Source organism: Quercus robur, chromosome 5 (assembly GCF_932294415.1).
Source record: "Quercus robur chromosome 5, dhQueRobu3.1, whole genome shotgun sequence".
Taxonomy (NCBI): Eukaryota; Viridiplantae; Streptophyta; class Magnoliopsida; order Fagales; family Fagaceae; genus Quercus; species Quercus robur.
The window spans coordinates 7565493-7584319 of record NC_065538.1 but is presented as its reverse complement, the minus strand read 5'-3'; the positions used below and the strand labels follow the sequence as shown (position 1 = coordinate 7584319).

General features: G+C 33.3%; 1 long non-coding RNA gene across 1 annotated transcript in view; it reads right to left on the bottom strand.

The window, feature by feature from the left end:
• The window catches only part of LOC126724994 (uncharacterized), a 49155-nt gene extending 35919 nt beyond the window's left edge, over window positions 1-13236 (bottom strand). The window contains exons 1-2 of the long non-coding RNA XR_007655230.1: window positions 13065-13236; window positions 12376-12427 (exon numbers count right to left, since the gene is read on the bottom strand). This is a non-coding gene — a long non-coding RNA (uncharacterized LOC126724994). The remainder of the gene's footprint in view (window positions 1-12375; window positions 12428-13064) is intronic.
• Between the last annotated feature and the right edge of the window lie 5591 nt (window positions 13237-18827).

Here is an 18827-nt window from a genome sequence, read left to right as displayed (position 1 = left end):
ATCCTATTACTGTCAAAAAAATATTGCATGGGTCCCTTTTAAATTTTTCATTGTGTCATCATCTACGTACCGATCAAAGCAAGCTAATTTTCCATTGCATGGGTCCCTTTGCATAGACTAACTCCAATCAATACGGCCATCAGTCTAGTTACTATACAGTTTGGATTCATGCTAGCCTCCATTCTTGCAGTTTTGTGGTTATTGGAAATTACGTGTGGAATAAGTTGGTTCTTTCCTATTGAAATTGAACAATGGTTTGAAATAAGTGGAAAAGAAGACGGATTTGTTAATTTTTTGGCTTGAAGTTTATAATAGCTATCCCGGCAAGGTATGATTGATCAAATGCGAAGAAGATTGAATTGATTAAGAAAGTCAAAAATTATATAATCAAGATTGTTGGATATAATATTCAAGATTTAATTGAAGTTAAATATGAAGGTGTCTCCGAAAACTACAATTCCAAGATTTAATTGATTTAATTTATTCAAAACCACATCGTTCTAAGGTAATGTGAAATTTAACGGTTGCCTTATTCATGAATAGAGGCGTAGGGGTCTTTTTGCAAACATTATGAAATGTTAGGGTGTAAAGCTGTAAATCCAAAATTTTGAAACTTTATTTTGACTTATGGAGGAATAACACCTCATTTTTTATGAAAATATAATAAGGTTTTATTGTATCCATAAAAAAAAAAAAATTTTAAAAATTTTACTACATGAGGTTGATCCATAAAAGCCCACAAATCCTTATTTATTTATTTATTTATTACGTGATAGAAATTCTACTGTAACCTAATCTAAGTGTATATGTGTGTAAAACTCCCTCTTAGAAATTTGAACTCCGACCCTTGCCTTTCCCCATCTCATAAGTACTTATACTTGTATAATAACCAGTACTGCACCAAGACTGCACAGTGATTAATAAAATTTTATATTGGCTATCAACCTATTGCAAATCTCTTCCCTTATAACAACCGTAAAATATACACAATAGTGATGTTATCTATTTCCTTTTTTTTTTTTTTTTGAAGAGTGATGTTATCTATTTCCATGTTTACAGTGATAAATAATGAAATTATGCAATTTCTGCCCCCTACAAAATTCTATAAACCAAGAGAAACGGTAATTGGGAGAATTGAAATATTAATTTAATGCTCCTATGAAACACTGTAGATATTATCAGTGCATGGTGCTTCTATTTGATCATTTGATATAGTTTATTTTATGTATTTTATTATATTTAAATAATAAAATAAATAATATACATTTATATCTAAAGAAAATTAAAAGGTAAAAGTGTAAAACAGTAAAACTATACATTAACAAAAAAATAAAATAAATAGATAGGATAAATTAACTAAAAAATCTCAAAATCTTCTAAATATAATTTTCTTTTGTAGGTGAAATTTTGGGCTTAATGTTTTTTTCGAATTTCACTCCATTTATAAATACTATGTAACCAAAATTTTTAACTTTTTGTTAACGTCGTCACTATCTCGACATTCCAACCTCTACAATTTTACTCTTCGTTGTTATTTTTTAAATAAATTAAAATTGTGACTTAAGTTTTTACTTCTCATTCGATAAACTCTTCCTTCTTAGTTCTTACTTCCTTGAAACTATTTCTCTTCTCCCCCAAAATCCGATACTTCCTACCCATGGATGGCTCCACTCAATCTTTGTCTCTCTGAAGGTCTCATGGTTGAAGCCTTCTTCCTCTGTCACTCTTTCTCAATTTCTCCTCAATGCAGAACTTGTTTGATACTCCGAAGTCTCTCACTCTAATCACAGATATAGTCACATCCATGGTGGGTTAATTGTGATAAACCACAGCCACGAATTTTTGATATTATTACACCACCGTGGACCATTCAGAGGAGAGAGAGAGGGGGCTGCTTTTGCGAAAGTGGGAAGGAAATTTGCCTTTTTTGTCTTTTATTATTAAGAGCGCACAGCCACACGTGCATGGACCTTATAGTACCCTTTTTAAAAAAAAAAAAAAAAAAAAAATCTCACGCGGTCAAGGACCATTAGTAAATTGTTTTTTGCCTTTTTTTATAACCCAGTTACCCACGATCAAATTGATAAGAAAAAGATAATTGAATGAATTTTTTTAAGAGAAGAAAGGCATATTTTTAATTTAATTATTTATTAAATTTATTATAACATCATCATGGTTCAACCATGATTTTATCTAAAAAATTTTAAACCTTTCACTTTTTCAATTTTGTGAACATAATGGGTTTCAAAATTGTGAACTCAGATGAGTTATTGTATTAAAGTTTTTAAGATTATTCAAAAGTTCTGTGGTAAATGATTTAATTGTTTATACTCATGTAAAAAATCTCGATATAATTGTTCTAATGAACTTTCTTATAATGATTGAAATAAACAACATGGGCTTAGGTTGCAATAAGGTTATTTTGATGCCTAATTCTTTTGTTGTATAGGTGTTGAGGGCCAAAATTTCACAAGAAAGCTCATTCCATGAAAAGTAAGGAAAGATCATGGACCTTAACAAAAAAAGGCCCAATTCATGAAGTTAAGAAAGACCATGAAGGCCTAAAGTCCCAAAAAGAAGGAAAAAGAAAGAAATAATAAAGAAAAAAGAAGAGGATCTCGGTCAGAGGACATGCAGCAAGGGTTTTGGGCAAGACCAGAGGACATGCAGCAAGGATCTCGACTAGGCCAGAGGATATGCAGCAAGAAGAATCAACATCAAGGCCTTATGTATGTTCAGATTTCCAGCAAAAAGACCATTAAAAATCTAGCAAAATCTAGTGAAAGAACTGAACTAGATACTTAAAGGCTACCAGAGGCTCGGGATTCTCGAGACGTGTAGCACAGCTAAAGTGGGATTGTGATAGCTCAAAAGGGGTATCACAAAATACAAGAAACGAAGAACAAATATGTCCTTCTTAAGCATCCAGTGGTGCAGCAAAGAACTAGAGAGCTTGGAGAGTGACAATTCATGAACAAAAGGCTGGTACCTCGGGGAACCTAGAATGAAGAACTATAAGGGGAAGTGGCTGGAAAAACCTTCAACCCAGTAGAAATGGATTCCGCTCACCTAGGAAAAATGACAGCAAGGAAAAACAACCAAAAGCTGAGTCTGAAAAGTAAGAAGCCTTGAAAGAAGAGGAATTGAAGATTAGTTGCACAAGGACGCCCTGAAATGGAAAGTCAGTAAGTGACTTTTAGAGAAACAACACTAAAAGATGAAAACTATCAGAAACAGGGAAAGAACCAACCATTAAATGACTGACATAACAGTGGCTCTGGTACCCAGGGAGCTAAAGGGGGGGAATCAACGGTATCCTAAACCCTAAAATGACACTATAAAAGGGGAAGGCAGCCAACATTGAAAGGGGATAAAGTAATAGAAAATCCCAACAGAATCGTTGAGAAAACTCTGTTAAAAACTCAAAGAAAGTAGTGAAATATCTCTCGGTATCCCAGAAACAACCACTATAGCACATACTTGATATTTGGATTCAAAAGGATTCAAACTTTGCAAGCCTTAGAGGCTTGAATAGCCATCAAATTTTGTAATTTTTGAGCTTATTTGAACCTTGTATCATGTCTTAGTGAGCACATTGTAACTATAATTAAGAAAAACTAATGAAGTGTTTTTTATTAATTTGAGGATCCCTAACAATTGTTTTATGTATTTCCTAATTACTTGGCATTCCTTTTGCAGTTTTCATTTTATTCAATACAAATATTCTCGTTTGCTAGTTTATGTGTATTGTAGGAAACTTGCCTTGTGCACCACTTGGTTCTTAAACAGTCCCTTTAGTTGCGGTGAACCAAGTCCAGTCCACCAAACTACAACTATTTGGCCTAGGATCCTTGGGCTTGTATGCTAAAGAAAAAGGCACTCTCACATTTTGGCGACTCCACTGGGGACTGGGAAAAATGAGAGGGAAGAAGCAGTCCCTTCACAAGCATGGCTCCAAAGCTAGGAAACACCGAGAGGAAGGAAAGTTCTTTTTAAAGTACGGGTTCCTCCAAAGAAAGTCCCACCAAGAGACTCTATATTGAATTTTGGGGAACCTTCCAATACAAGATAAGTTATATGCGTCATTATTTTCTCCACTTTACAATTTGAACATAATGGATCATTGCCCTGCTCTTTAAAAAAAAAAAAAAATCAGCGGGTCATGTAGTAATATTTAAACAATCATAATACTGTCTCATTGCTTTAAAGAAAAATGGAGAAGTGAACAAATAAAATATATATATATATATATATATATACTGATGAAATGAAGATTGTATGAGCTACATAGTAAAGCAATTGCCTCACGGTTGGAGGCTGATTTATTTTCTTTTAAAAAAAAATTCATAATATTGTTTCATTTCTTTTATAAAAGAAAAAGAAGAAAGAGAAGTAAGCGAATCAAAGAGGCTTGATGAAATGTAAATTACATAGCAAAGCAATCACCTCACGTTGTGGGGCTAAATAATTTTGCAGCAACTTGATAATTATATCATATGGCGCAGGTTAACAAAATGGACAAGTTCCTTGGCTTCGCCCATGGATTTAGCAAAATGGAGTAGTTCCATGATCCCAGCAAAGCCTTGGAGATTCTTGATCCCAGCAAAGCCTAGGAAATCCTTGGTCCCAACAAAGCTGAGGAGATCCTTTATTCCAGCATCCTTAATTCCAGCAAAATCTAAGAGATCCTTGACTCTAGGAAAGCAAAGCCTAGGAGATCCTTGATCCCAACAAAGTTGAGGAGATCCTTTATTCCAGCAAGGCTGAGTACATCCTTAATTCCAGCAAAGTCTAGGAGATCCTTGACTCCAGGAAAGTAAAGCCTGGGAGATCCTTGATCCCAACAAAGCTGAGGAGATCCTTAATTCCAGAAAGGCTAACTACACCCTCAATGTTAGCAAAGCCTAAAAGATCGTTGGTTCTAACAAAGGCGAAGTATTTCCATGAATCCAGCAAAGTAAAATGGTTAAAAAAAATGGAGGCATCCGAAAAATGGATAGAAGTTCCATAATAGCATCAAGAGAAGGTGGATCAAGCATGATTCAACAACCGCCTCATGTCTTGGGAGCTAAAGCCTATTATGCAGTGGACCTTAAATATATTTTGAAGAAAATCAATAGAAACACTATATTGCAAGTCAGCAACAAAATCAACATTATTGAAAGCTCAACAACTATACAATGCATCTATCATTTCTTACAGCTCAATAATTGGGCTCACCTATGGAAATAACAGGATTTGGAGGAGATACAAAGACCATTGGAGGACACCTACAACTAGAGGACACCTACAACTAGCTCTAAAGGCCAACCATGACATCACAAGTATTGCCTAATCCTCTCAATGTACCACTAGTATGTGAAAAATGGATTGAATGAGAAGCCCACAAAAGTCACTACCAATCTTAGTCCTTTCATCCAGCACAAAGTAAACTTTGTGGAAAATATACTTTATGATGAATCAGCTCCAGCTGGAGAATATCCCATTGTTAGGATCCTGGGGAGCTCCCATCCCAAAAGAAGGAAGCATACCCATGATTTGAAGGGGATCCTATCCCAGAAGAAGGAAGCAATACCCATGGTTTGAAGGACCCCTTGGACAGAAAAAGACAGAAGGAGGAAAGCTAATATACTGCTTATGAAGGTCCCAGAGAAACTTACGGATATGGAAAGAAAGGCATAAATCCTACCAAAGGAAAAACTAGAAGATGTGAACTTGAGGGCTAACCCAAGGAACCCGGAGCCCATCCTAATCAGTAGTCAGTTATCAGTACCAAAAAAAAAAAAAAAGCAACTATTGGAGCTATTGAAAAACAAAAATGAAGATTTATTGACGTGAACTCCTTCAAATTAAATAAGGCATGTCCAAAGGAAAATTTTCCTTTGCCTAACATTGATCTCCTCATAGATCCAACTAAGGCAACAACAATATCAACCATGAAGACGCATACCACTGTCAGGGAACTCAAGAGCTTCTTAAAAAGAGTTTCTTACGTTAGGAAGTTCACACCAAGACCAGCCTTAGTCACTAGTGGACTATCCAAACTGTTGAAAAAGGGAAATGTTTTCATATGGGGAGTTGAGCAACTAAATGTCTTTCATAAAACTTCAATAGATCATGAGTCATTTGCCTACCTTGTGGGTACTAGTCCATGGCAAAATCACTATTGTTGTACCTGAGATCTTAATCCCAAGCATACAGAGCATTGAAGGACACCGAAATGAGATATCCCAACATAGAAAGGGTGTGTATGGCGGTCATGCATCTCAACAACTGAAGCATTACTTTTCATCCCACTAAATCCTATTGGTGACAAGCTCTCATCCAATAAAAGTCCTCCTTCATTAGCCCTTGCGATCTTGAAGAGTAGCCCGGTGGTTAATATTAATTTCCTAATACAATATGGGTCTGAATGATCCCTAGAGCTGTCAAGAGCTAGGTTGTAGCAAACTCACTGAGCTAGTTGCCCGAAGAAGAGGAGTACCTATTTAGTGAAAAGATCTCTAAAAAAGTAGTAGCGGTAGAGATCCTTGTAAAAAAACAGACTATGAGGTTTATGAAGACGACCTTCACCGAGCATGCCTAGAGGAAGCCTTTCTCTTCCAGGATCCCCGTAAAAGGATCCCCCACTTGAAGAAAACACCATGACAAAATCATCTTGGCGGAGCTCCTGGCCACCAGTTCACCAGTGAGAGCAACCTTAGATGACTCATAAAAGAAGATTATTTCCATAAAGGATTTGTTCACAGCTAAGAGAGGATATTTTAGAAGATCCTCGGAGAAGGAAACAAATCCTTAACCCTTTAAAGAAAAGAAAAGAAATCAGTTCAGTGAGCCCACTTGAGAACGAGAGGCTACGAAGGAACTTTTTTTGAAGATTGAAAAATTCAATGGTTATGAACAAATTTTCCAAGTAGCCATGGCCTAGGACTTAGGAAAGGGCAAATTTTCCATGTACCTAGCCCAGAACTTAATCAGAATAGAAATTTTCCAAGTGGCATGACCTAGGACTTGGGAAATGGCAAAATTTCCATGTACCTAGCCCAGGACTTGATCAAAACAGAAATTTTCCAAGTGGCATGGCCTAGGAGCCCAGGACTTGATCATAATAGAAATCTTCCAAGTGGCATGGCCTAGGACTTGGGAAAAGATAAATTTTCCATGTACCTATCCCAGGACTTGAGCAGAACAGAATTTTTTCCAAGTGACATAGCCTAGGACTTGGGAAAAGGCAAATTTTCCATATACCTGGCCCAGGACTTTACCAAAACAAAATTTTCCAAGTGACATAGCCAAGGACTTGGGAAGAGCAAATTTTCCATGTACCTAGCCCAAGACTTGGCCTAAAACAATTTTTCTAAATACATGGCCCAGAAATTGGCCAAGAGCAAAAGTTTCTAAGTACAACCAAGAAAATGGTCAAAAGAAAAAGTTTATGGGTACAAGTTGTAGCACGTACCAGCAATAGGTAAAAGTGCAGATTGTAAGCATATCCCAGTCATGGCTACAACTTGTAGCACGTACCAGCAATGGGTACAAACTGTAGCACATACCAGCAATAGGTACAAGCCGTAGCACATCCTAGCAAAGGATGCAAATTGTAAGCAAGGCCTAACGAGGGATACAAAGAAAAAGAGCCTCGAGTGGGTATGAAAACCCAAAAGTGGGTGTATAAAGTGCACAAGATTGACCTCCTTGAAAGGAATTGGTTCAAGGGAGCCTAAGGAAGCAAGGAAGGCGTAACTTAAAAAAAAATAAAAATAATAAAAATAATAAAAATAATAAAAAAATAAAAAAAATTCTAAGAGTACATCACTCGAAGCCACAAAAGCATGGATACTTTTGCAAGTCTCTATACAAAGAGATTAGTCAATGACATTGCAAACCAGCTAGTGACATTTCCCTCCTCCTACAAGGTGCAAACTCACCAAAGGCTTGGAGGTACTTCGACTCAATAAAAGAAAGGTACCCTTTCGGTAAGCCCACTCATTAATTCCATGTTTGAATATATCAAAACACTGCAAAATGTTGTGCAAGAGGTATCACCCATGCACTAATATTTTATTCATGTAGATTAAAATGAAAATTCTAATATTTTGGTCTTCTTACTTGACCAATTATCAAAAATCAAAATTTGGAATTCTTGTGTGGTTGAAATTCTCACATGGTTTCATATACATGAAGTAATTTTTATTACTATATCTTATTCGGCAATTGGCTTTTCCAGTGCATACACAAGGGGCTAAGACAAGATTAAAAATTTTCCTAAGATATGTCTTTCACTTGATAAAAATTGAGAAGTCTAATGCAAACTTTACTGTACATAAGTTCAGTCACTGTTTTTTTCTTTGGCTCATGAAATATATGGTATATAGCTGTACGGCACCGAGGTCCCAAGACCCAAATGGGCCCTAGGCTCAGGCCCAATGGCACGGCCCCATTACTTTAAATTCTACTTGAAACTACCTTCACAAACTATGAGTTTTGAGGCTCGACCCCTAACCGATGCTCGGCATAAATTTCCCGAACAATCAATGAAACCTTGTCCAAACGTACCATAGGATACTTGGCAGTTCAGGAAATATCACTACCGAGCATATTAACTTGAGTTGGAACCAAGTTCCAAAGCCATAATCGCTGCATTCCACTCTCACCTAAACATCCACTTACAACAGATAATATTGGACCTTCAATTGCACTAACAATGGCAGTAATCATGATCTCCTCGCTAACTCAGAGCTATAAATAGGAGAAGCTGGGGAAGAAATGGGGGTTTAGAAAAAAGAGAGAAAAAACAGTCATTTAGGAAGGGAGAGAGGATATTACTTTGAGTCTCTGTGTTGAGAACGACCCAAAGTAGGAAATCCTAAAGCCCACCTTATAAATAAGTTGTGAGCCCAAGTGAGGTTAAGCCCAGCAGTCTCATTTCCGGCGCTCACAATAGCAATTCAACAACAATATAATTGGTGGCATGGTATGTAAATAATTTGCTGCAATCTGAAATATTATACAATCTCTCACAATCTGGAAAAAGAATAAGGCAAAGATCAAGAACATCCACCAGAAGAGCAAGGTCTTTAGCTAAAGTAAGGCGTGGAGATGTTCTTAAGCCTTCTAAGTCATGTCCTTAGGGAAGTTTCTATCTCTTAATACATTTTGGGAAGAATACCTAATCTTGATTAGACTCTAAATCAGCATGTTTTTATGATTCAATGATTTATGATATCATGGCCCCATTAAGTCACTATTCATGGACTAAAAATCTTATGGGACAAACATCTTGATGTTATTCACCTTAGCCATAGCAAACATGTACTACAATGCATAGAATATCTTTGGCAAAGTTCATGAGGGCTCCCCTCATTCAACCTATTTTGTAAAACAAACAAAATTTTGTTGACAAAGCTATGCTATATTATATTAAGATTTAATATGCATTCAACATGATTTTTGCATACTACTTTCAAAAAAGCATATCCTAGAATTGCTAGCAAAAACATTAGTGCTAGAAATATACTCTTAGCATCAAATGTGATACCAATATAATTTAGTTATACATATATATCTACATATATTATTGTTAGTTTAAGTTGATGAAGTTACTAAGTTTTATCCAAAATCACAGAATAAAGATAGTTTTTTTTATAAAAATAAAAAATAAAATAAATAAATAAATAAAAAAGAGAAGAAGAGGTTTGTTCACCCAAATTATAAGCCATGTTCACCCAAATCCATTCATGTTCATTTGATCTACCTAGGAACAGCCATTTGCTTTATATCTTTAATGCATTACAAATATGAGTACAATATAAAATTTAATTTAGACCAATAACTTTCAGCACAGTACTCCAAATGATGCAAGGCTGGAACCTATGGAAATTATCTTGTGAAATCTTTCATGGACACTAAGAACATCAAAATCGGAGTCTGGAAACATTGTTTTTTTCTATCGCCAAAGCAAACATGGCGTAATTTAGAAAATTGACTAAAGTTGTATAAATCAAAACATACAATGGAAAAACAATATTTCTACCAAATTAGTGGAAGGTTACCGTAGTGATTTTGTGGGTTACTCTGTTTTTTCTCCACAATCTTCACTGTAAGTAGTTACCCACTAAAACGGTGTGGGTTTGAAAGAGTTAGACCAACTAATGCAAGAGTAAGCAAGACCAACTAATGTTTGTGAAGAAAAGAATTACCAATAGCAGTAGCATCAAGGACACTCTATTTTTGGTTCACAACGTTCGCTGAGTTTGTTCTTGCAGCGGGGAAAAAAAAAACAGAAAACGAAAAACGGAAAGAAGAAAACACAACCTAATCAGCGTATATAAACAATAATAAGTAGTTTCCCACTGAAACTAAATAAGTCACCACCGAAAAGATACATTGTTCTACTTTTTTTAATGGTAGATGTGGCATTAATTTATGTAGCCACATGGTGCAATGAGATAAGGTCAACAAAAAGTCAAACGTTTCGACTATTAGTTATTATATAGATTAGCTTGTAACCTCATGCATATGAATGGTTATACTTAAAAAATACACATTAAGATGTATAATTCTTACATATATAATTTAAACATTATTGATAGTCATTTATATATATAAATATATATATATATATATATTAACTCTTTAAAAAGTCTTGTAAAAATATTATTAGATAGAAAATGTAAATTGTCCATTTTTTTAATATTTTTATGTTTATTAATTCTAGACTCTTTGGTTTTTGTACACAATAACTCACTTGAATGGATATTTATGATATGGTCCCATATTTGATTCCAAAATTAAGAAATAAAATTCTATCTAAAAATAAATAATTTAGGATACATGGCCCAAAATTGGACTTCAATTGTAGAATCTAATTGGATTTTTTTCTAAACTATATATATATATATATATATATATAGTGTCACGCCCCAAACCCCTAAGGGTCCAAAGCATGAGGAAGACGTCTCAAAGTACTTGTAAATTTTTTTTATTCTTTTTCCTTTTTGACAATCCAATCCACAAAAATTATATCAAGTACTAATATCAAGAATTATCATAACAATTCCATTGAATATACTCTCAAAGTAAGTCAAAACTCTAAACATTAATTACAATGACCATTGGCCACAAAATAATAGAGGTCTAAATAAATAATTACATATCAACAGCTTGTCCCATTAGTGGGAATAATGTCACAACCACTATAATATACAAAAAAATGAGTCAAGCCTATTCTAAGATGTACAACATCTAATATCTCCATTACAAAAGTTCAGCCTCCATCAGTAGTTAGTCTAACTACTGTAAGCCACCAAAAAGCTGTCTCAAAAGATTGTTGTTTACTCTGAAAAGTTTATAAAATAATGGGATGAGACAGAGCTCAATAAATAGCATATTTAATGGGGGTAGGGGAAATGCAAGTTTCATCTTCAATAATAATAATCTGACAAGAATGATCTAATAATGAAACACAAAGTTTCTCAAAGTAAATACCTTGAAACTATATACTATAATCTGTGAGCACCAACAATATAATTTCCAAAACTATAATATCTAACGCAAGGTAAATTATCACAAATATACCAAACTACCACATAGATCGGTCAAGGGATCCACCCATTCACAACTAGCATGATATTGTCCTCTCTAGTATGCAGACTCTTGGCCCCATGGACAGTAGCCTCACCCATACCCTCAAGGTTTTTTCTCTCCTCCCATGGGCAGCAAATAGAGCGCATCAAATAGGACCTCTCTTGCATGTGGTCTCTTGGCCCCGGCAGCAGCCTCACCCACACACAATCAAGGAACCTCTTCCCCCCAAGGACAACAAGGAAGAACACGTCATCCAAAGTGAAAGGGCACAGACCTGGATTTGATTCCGTTGTCACAAAGACTACTGAAACCAAATCGGGTGATCACCTAGAAATCACACATAACATGGTGTTAAAACCACATAAACTCACAGGTTACATTACTTTGAAACACATGGTTCATATGAAAAAATCTTAAATAATCTAATTTCTACAAAGTTTGTAAGGTTTTGAACTTCATTCTTGTCAAGAGATTTCTATCAAATTACCAAATAATACAAGACAACGTAAGCATCTTTGAATTTTCTAATATACCATAAAGTTCATGATTTCCTTATTAAAGATTAAACGAAAAAATGCTCATTTTTCCATATCAACAATTCATGCATTTCCCCAAATGCCATACCAAATATGATGTACTTTTCATATATAATAATATATAATAGGATCACAACACAATGCTTTGAAGAAAACATATATCCATATATAATTTTCCAAAATGTGTTTGACCCAAAAACAACATTTATAAAACATGGTTATTTTCCAAAAATCCCATTAAAAAGCTACTTACCTCGCAACCGCAAAATCCTAATTCTCCAAGCTCCGAAAAGATTAGCTAGAACCTAAACAATATCAAGTAAACCTATCATAATAAGTATAGAGCTTGAAATTGCATCTAGCCACAATTTAGGAATTGCCAAATAATCACTTAATTAGGCAAGCCTAGTATTTAACCTTATAAATAATAATATATTTCACTTCTATAGTTTCTCAACAAATTGATTCACAAGGCATAAACTCCAATTTATAAAGTTAACCCATTTAATATCACTCCAATTTATAAAGTTAACCCATTTAATATCATCTCCAACATTATGACTAGCTTCCATAAAATTTACACTACATCATTAAGAGACCCATGAAAGCAAAATCAAAATATCCTCCAAGACAAGAAATTTATAACTTCAACTAACTCCAAATAAACCCAATGGCAATGGAAAAATTAAATTCACCAACCATCACTTGTTATAACTTAAAACCCCTAAATTTTTCCACCATACATAAATCTTAAGTAGTCATCAATAGCACAAAATATATACCCACTCAATAAATAATTCCACCAATACAAAACCCATACATAAAAACACATAAATATCACTTCCAATGCTCATAAATCACATGGGTATCATTATTAAAGTTTAGATAAAAATAACCTCAAGCAAAAGTGCAAAACCCACCAAAAAGATGAGAAATTTTTACCTCAAAAAAAGGATGTGAAGGTGTTTATGAGTTCCTAAGAATTTTTTGGTGATCTTGCCAGAAAAATGATGGTGGAAATGGTGATGGTGGTGGTGTGGAAGTGCCAGTGGAGAGTTTGAAGGAGTGAAGAGAGTGTTCTACCGAAAATGAAAAGGAAGAAAAAGAAAGAAAAGAGAAGTGAGGGAGTGAGCCGGCCAAAGGAATGAAAAGATGAATGAAAAAGGAGTGGTGGGTAGTGGGGTTAGGTGGGGCACGTGGGAACCATAAAAAAACTAACCTTGCACTTTTTTTTTTTAAAACTAACGGGACATGAGAGAGAGAGGACTTATAAATTTGAATTTTTTTTAGTTATAAAAAAAGGCTCATAAATATAAAATCATTCAAACTCTCTCTTCCTCTAATTTTATATATAGTGTTAGATATATGATTATATTTTTTTTTATGATTTATTTATATTAGACTCCTCGTTTTCTACACTAAATTAACTCATTTGGCACAAAAATTAAAAAACTTCAATTAGATGAGACACGTACCGTAAACTCTAATTGAAATTCAATTTTTACACTGAACTAACTAACTTGGTACAAAAATTTTAAAATTTTTAATTAGATGAGACACTCGGTGCAAAATTAGACTATAATTAAATTTTAATTTGGAATCTAATTGGATTTTCTCTCAGCTTTACCTAATAATATATATAGATGACTTATAAACTTGAACTATTTTTCGTTCTACAAAAAAAGTCTCATAAATATAAAATCATTCAAAAATTATGTTTTTTATGATTTACTTATATTGGACTCTTCATTTTTTACACTAAATTAACTCCTTTAGTGCAAAAATTAAAAAACTTAGATTAGATGGGACACATTTTACAAAATTAAACTCTAATTGAAATCCAATTTTTACATTGAATTAATTCACTTGGCATGCACAAAAATGTAAAAACTTAGATTAGATGAGACACATGGCACAAAATTAGACTCTAATTAAATTCCAATTTGAAATCTAATTGGATTTTCTCTCTGCTTTACCTATTATTATATATATCGACTAGCTTGTAACCCGTGCACTGCACGGGATATTTAAAGCAAACTAAATGTAAAACTTAAAGCAATGGGAAACAAACTCTTTTCCCTAAGTTAATTTTTTTCAATCCTCATAAATATTTAGATTCATGATTTTTTTTTTAATTTGTACTTTATCAAGCCACTAAACCACATGATAAAAAGAAACAGGAATAATAATGAAGACTATACTGCCATCAATCAAATACAATTAGTTCATATTAATCTTCTCCAAAAAAATTGCTAGATCCATCAACTCCTTTGGCTTTGGAACTGAACAATGTAGTCAGTGAACCATCCAAAACCCCATGAACCATGGCTACCCCTTCCCTTTTTCTTGCCAGCAAACTCAAAGCAGAATCTCTAGCAAATGCAAAACTCATTCTCTGGCTATATCTTATGCCCTTCCTGCTGGAACCCCATATACCATCTGAAAATCTATGTTACCATCAGTAGGAGTACAAAGGGAGTCATCTTAAGCATATTCAAAGGGATTTTGAAGTGAAACTTGAATTAAAATATCCTAAACTGATTATCATAATACAATAACATGATATAGAGATTCTATATTAATTTGAAGAAAGCAATAAGACTTACAGCAAAACAATGACTTTTCTATCACTAAGACCCTTTCTCATCTTTATTGCAGCAGCAACTACTACATCAGATGAAATCCCTACCTGAAACAAACATGTTCTCACATTCACCACAGAATTTGAAAACCAAAAAGTCCAACAAGTAGCAACTAAGAACTTTAGAAATTATGTGTTTAACCAATAAAATGAGTTAGGAATTCTTTTAGTTGAGGATTGGAAAAACGGGCAACTATGGCTACCAAAACTTTTGAAATAAAACCTGAACATAATTAAATCAATGAGTTTAGCATAAAACTCCTAAAAAGCAAAGAAAATAATACTATTGATAATTCGATTCTAACTCTATTTATTTAATATCATGGTGTTACCAGATGTGGTTGGTGCATTGGAATCTATTGGAGTCATTGAAATTTTCACCTCCAACACACAGCAAGTTTTTGCACAGTTGCATCATCAAATCTTGTACCTTGAAAAATTACAAAATCCATTACTAAATCTCCTTAATATCATGTTCTATTTTTTATGCATTCTATTAGAGGTAGAAAGAGACTCGCCAAATTTTGTCATAAGCAGAAGAATTGTTAGTGTAATGTGTTGTAAGATAGATTGGTAAACAGCCTATTGGAAAGATTTCTGTGACAACTACTTGGGTATCACCATAACCAATGACCCTATGGAACAATAATGGAGAATTAGGAATCAATAATCATAACAATTCATTTTGCAAGGAAAATACAAAGGATTTTTTTTTTTTTTTTTTGGCTAATAATACTTACTGTAACAGCATCTATTTCATTCCCTCCAATTTCTCCAATCATGAATATGACTAAATTAAGTTTCTCAGCACAATCTATCAAACACTAAAGAAACAATAAAGAAAAAATGTAAATAATAAATTTAACTTTGTATTAAAAGCTTAATTCAAATGATAGGCTAACCATCAACATTGTGATAGATCCCATTGAAATATGTGGACATCCAATCCAATTGAACATTGAGAGAGCTTCTAGTAGCTAGCTATGAAATATTCTTTTTTGCAAGAAATATGTCAGTTATATTTGTTGTTTATGCAATACAATTTATATTCTAGGTATATTCTAGGCATATTTGTTGATAGATGAATTAGGTATTTGTCAGTTATATTATAGGCATTCAGTTTATACAATACAATTAAATTTTAGTAATGGCATATTACAAACTTTAATGAAACTAACAACACCTTAAATCTACCAGGTTTAAAATGGCCTAAAGGAATGTATATAACACTGATAGAGTTACTGATTAATAAGAGAAAGCATCGCCGAAAGCTCAAAGGAACTTTAATCTACTTATAAGTGGAGTATAAGATCTTTTATATACTTAGCAGTGATCAGCAGAATCAATTACACACCTACTAGGGAAGCCCTCAATTGTATGTAAATGCCAAAGATTGATGTACTAATCTAAATAGATAAAAATTACATAGAATGTTGTTAACAATTGAAATTGCCAATTAGTTATACGTAATAGAACTTTTTAAGAACACTAGTAACAAACACGCATTACAGAATGAACAACACATATTCATTACAGAACAAACAGTATCAAAACTAAATTGTTGAGAACAAAAACTTAAATATCAACACAATGTTCAATATTACACTGATTTGATCCCAACAACATCTTTAAGATTAATTACATATAACTGTTTTTAATTCCGTTCATTTACAGTGAAGACCCAAAACTGTAACCAATCTTTTTGTAATTTTCATAATCTATAAAAATGTCCAAGTCCAGCGAGGGAACGGACGGTGGTCTATATCTGTGTCGTAAGGTTTTTTTTTTTTTTTTTCTCCTTCTCTATCTCTGTATGGCAGGGTTTTTTTTTTTTTTTTCCTCCTATATTGCAAGCCTTTGCTATGTATTTCAAGCGGTTAGTTTACTTTTTATTGAAAGAACTATAAAACAAAACGGCGTTTTAACATTGTGAAACAGTATAATTTATCATTTTTTTAATATAAGCCTATGCACCATAGAACTATGTTAACCACAATATCAAATTACAATAGTTACAATACAACTTAAGAGATGAATGCAACATAAAGTAAAGTACACCAAATCGAGATTAAAGCATAATTTTAACAATTATAGTAGAAATATCAGCTACAAATCAAGAAGGTAATCAAGAATATATGTACATCTCAAAGTGGCTAGGATCAAAACATGTGCATATCTCTAATTTAAGCTTCTATTAAGGTTATCTCAATTGGTAACACTGTCGAAAAAAATATATAATGTCTTCCAAACTTAAGACTGTCACCATTCACCTCTTAAGAAAAAAGAAAAGAAAGGCATGATTGTGTTTCGTTGTCTCTATTTTAAAAACATCATTGACAAATACCTAGAACCAATTAACCCAAATACTCTAAACAAAAGCAAACCAAATGCGACACAAATATCCTAAACAAAGCAGTTATAAATCTACAATAGCACATGAGAATAAAAATATCATTGAAAACACAAAACATGGCAGGTTTATTTGAAGTAAACAACAAGAAATCTGACTGTCTAATAAAACCAAATTGAAGTTTAATAACGCTAAAATAATTCTATGTCCCATTTCGTATATAAGTACTCAATAAGGGATAGTAAAAATAGGGGAATAATGTAAAGAGAGACTACAGAAAAAAGTCAAAAATAGTCATTGAAAGGAAGTTGATAACAGTTTCTAATTTCGATAGCAAGAGTCAAGATTAATTACACAAAGGTTCCTCGAATTTATTAGGCTTTACTTCAAAATTACAGAAAGAGATATATTAGATTATACACACACCCAAGTTATGGAATTCATGAAACTTTCCACCCATTATTATGTAATCATCTATTCATAAAATAAATAAATAAAAGTAAATCATCTATAAGTATTCAAATCCAAAACACTAAGACATACACAATAAAAACAAATGAAAAAACAAAATAAGCAAAGCTAACAACAACAACATTAGAGAGAGGGGAAAAAAAAAACCCTACCAATAAACTGAGCCTAAAAGCCTGATCAATACAAAAATTAACAGAAACCAAGTCTAATAAAACTCGGGTAAGTACTGAATATTTGATTTAACCAATGTCTGTATTAGGAATTTAGAACAATAATACAGTATTTCTACCTTCTAGGTATCACGGAGGCCACTTTCTTTCATAATATTGGTGGACTGTGCAAAACTATAATTGGCAAGAAAATAAATTGATAAGACAATTTGGAGCAACAAAATTCGATTCTATTAACAACACTGCTATTATACTAATAGTCTTTAACCTGCTCAATGCACATGATTATTTAATTGATGTATTAGGTATCTCATGTGCTAGTCTAGTCATAAACATTGAAGTTAAGATTATAATTCTAGCAAGTTTATGTCGATAATGTATCGGTTTGTTGTAAGCTTTCCCTAGTAGGTTATTCTTGCATTTCATTATAGTATTTGTAAATCATAAGCTTATAAAATAGTGGCCTTCAAAATTCTAGAAACTGTATTACAAAAAGTTACTATTGTGAAACCTACAGTTGGTACACTCCTCCATGGATCTCAATCAAAAAATACATTTGAGTAGTTCAAGGTATTTTAAATATTGCAAGAATTAATTAGTCAAACTTAACAGAGCAAATGACAAATATAGTAAATGAGCAAGTAAAACCTAATATGTGACCCCTTCTTTTGATTCAAAATGTTGTATTGCTAAAGCACATCCCTAAGAATTCCATTACCCATCTATAGAAAATCAGCTCACTGCCATCTTTTTATCTCTTCATTGGGTTACGAAGCAAAATGCTCAATAAAAACTCAAGAACTAACACCAAAGGGTGGGTGCACGCACATATGAAAAATTATGTGAATTATAAAAATCAACAGTTACAGTACATGAAACACTAAGCTAGAGACCTCAAACTGAATATACAAAACTGGCTTGAAATTGAGTAAAACCTCCCAAACACAAATAAGTCAAATTGATTACAAAGCATACTGAACAAAAATGTGAGGAGAATTCCAACCTTCTACAAGGCTACTGGAAAAAGGGTAAAAAAAAATTAAGGCAATTCCAAATTTCCAACAATTTTACGG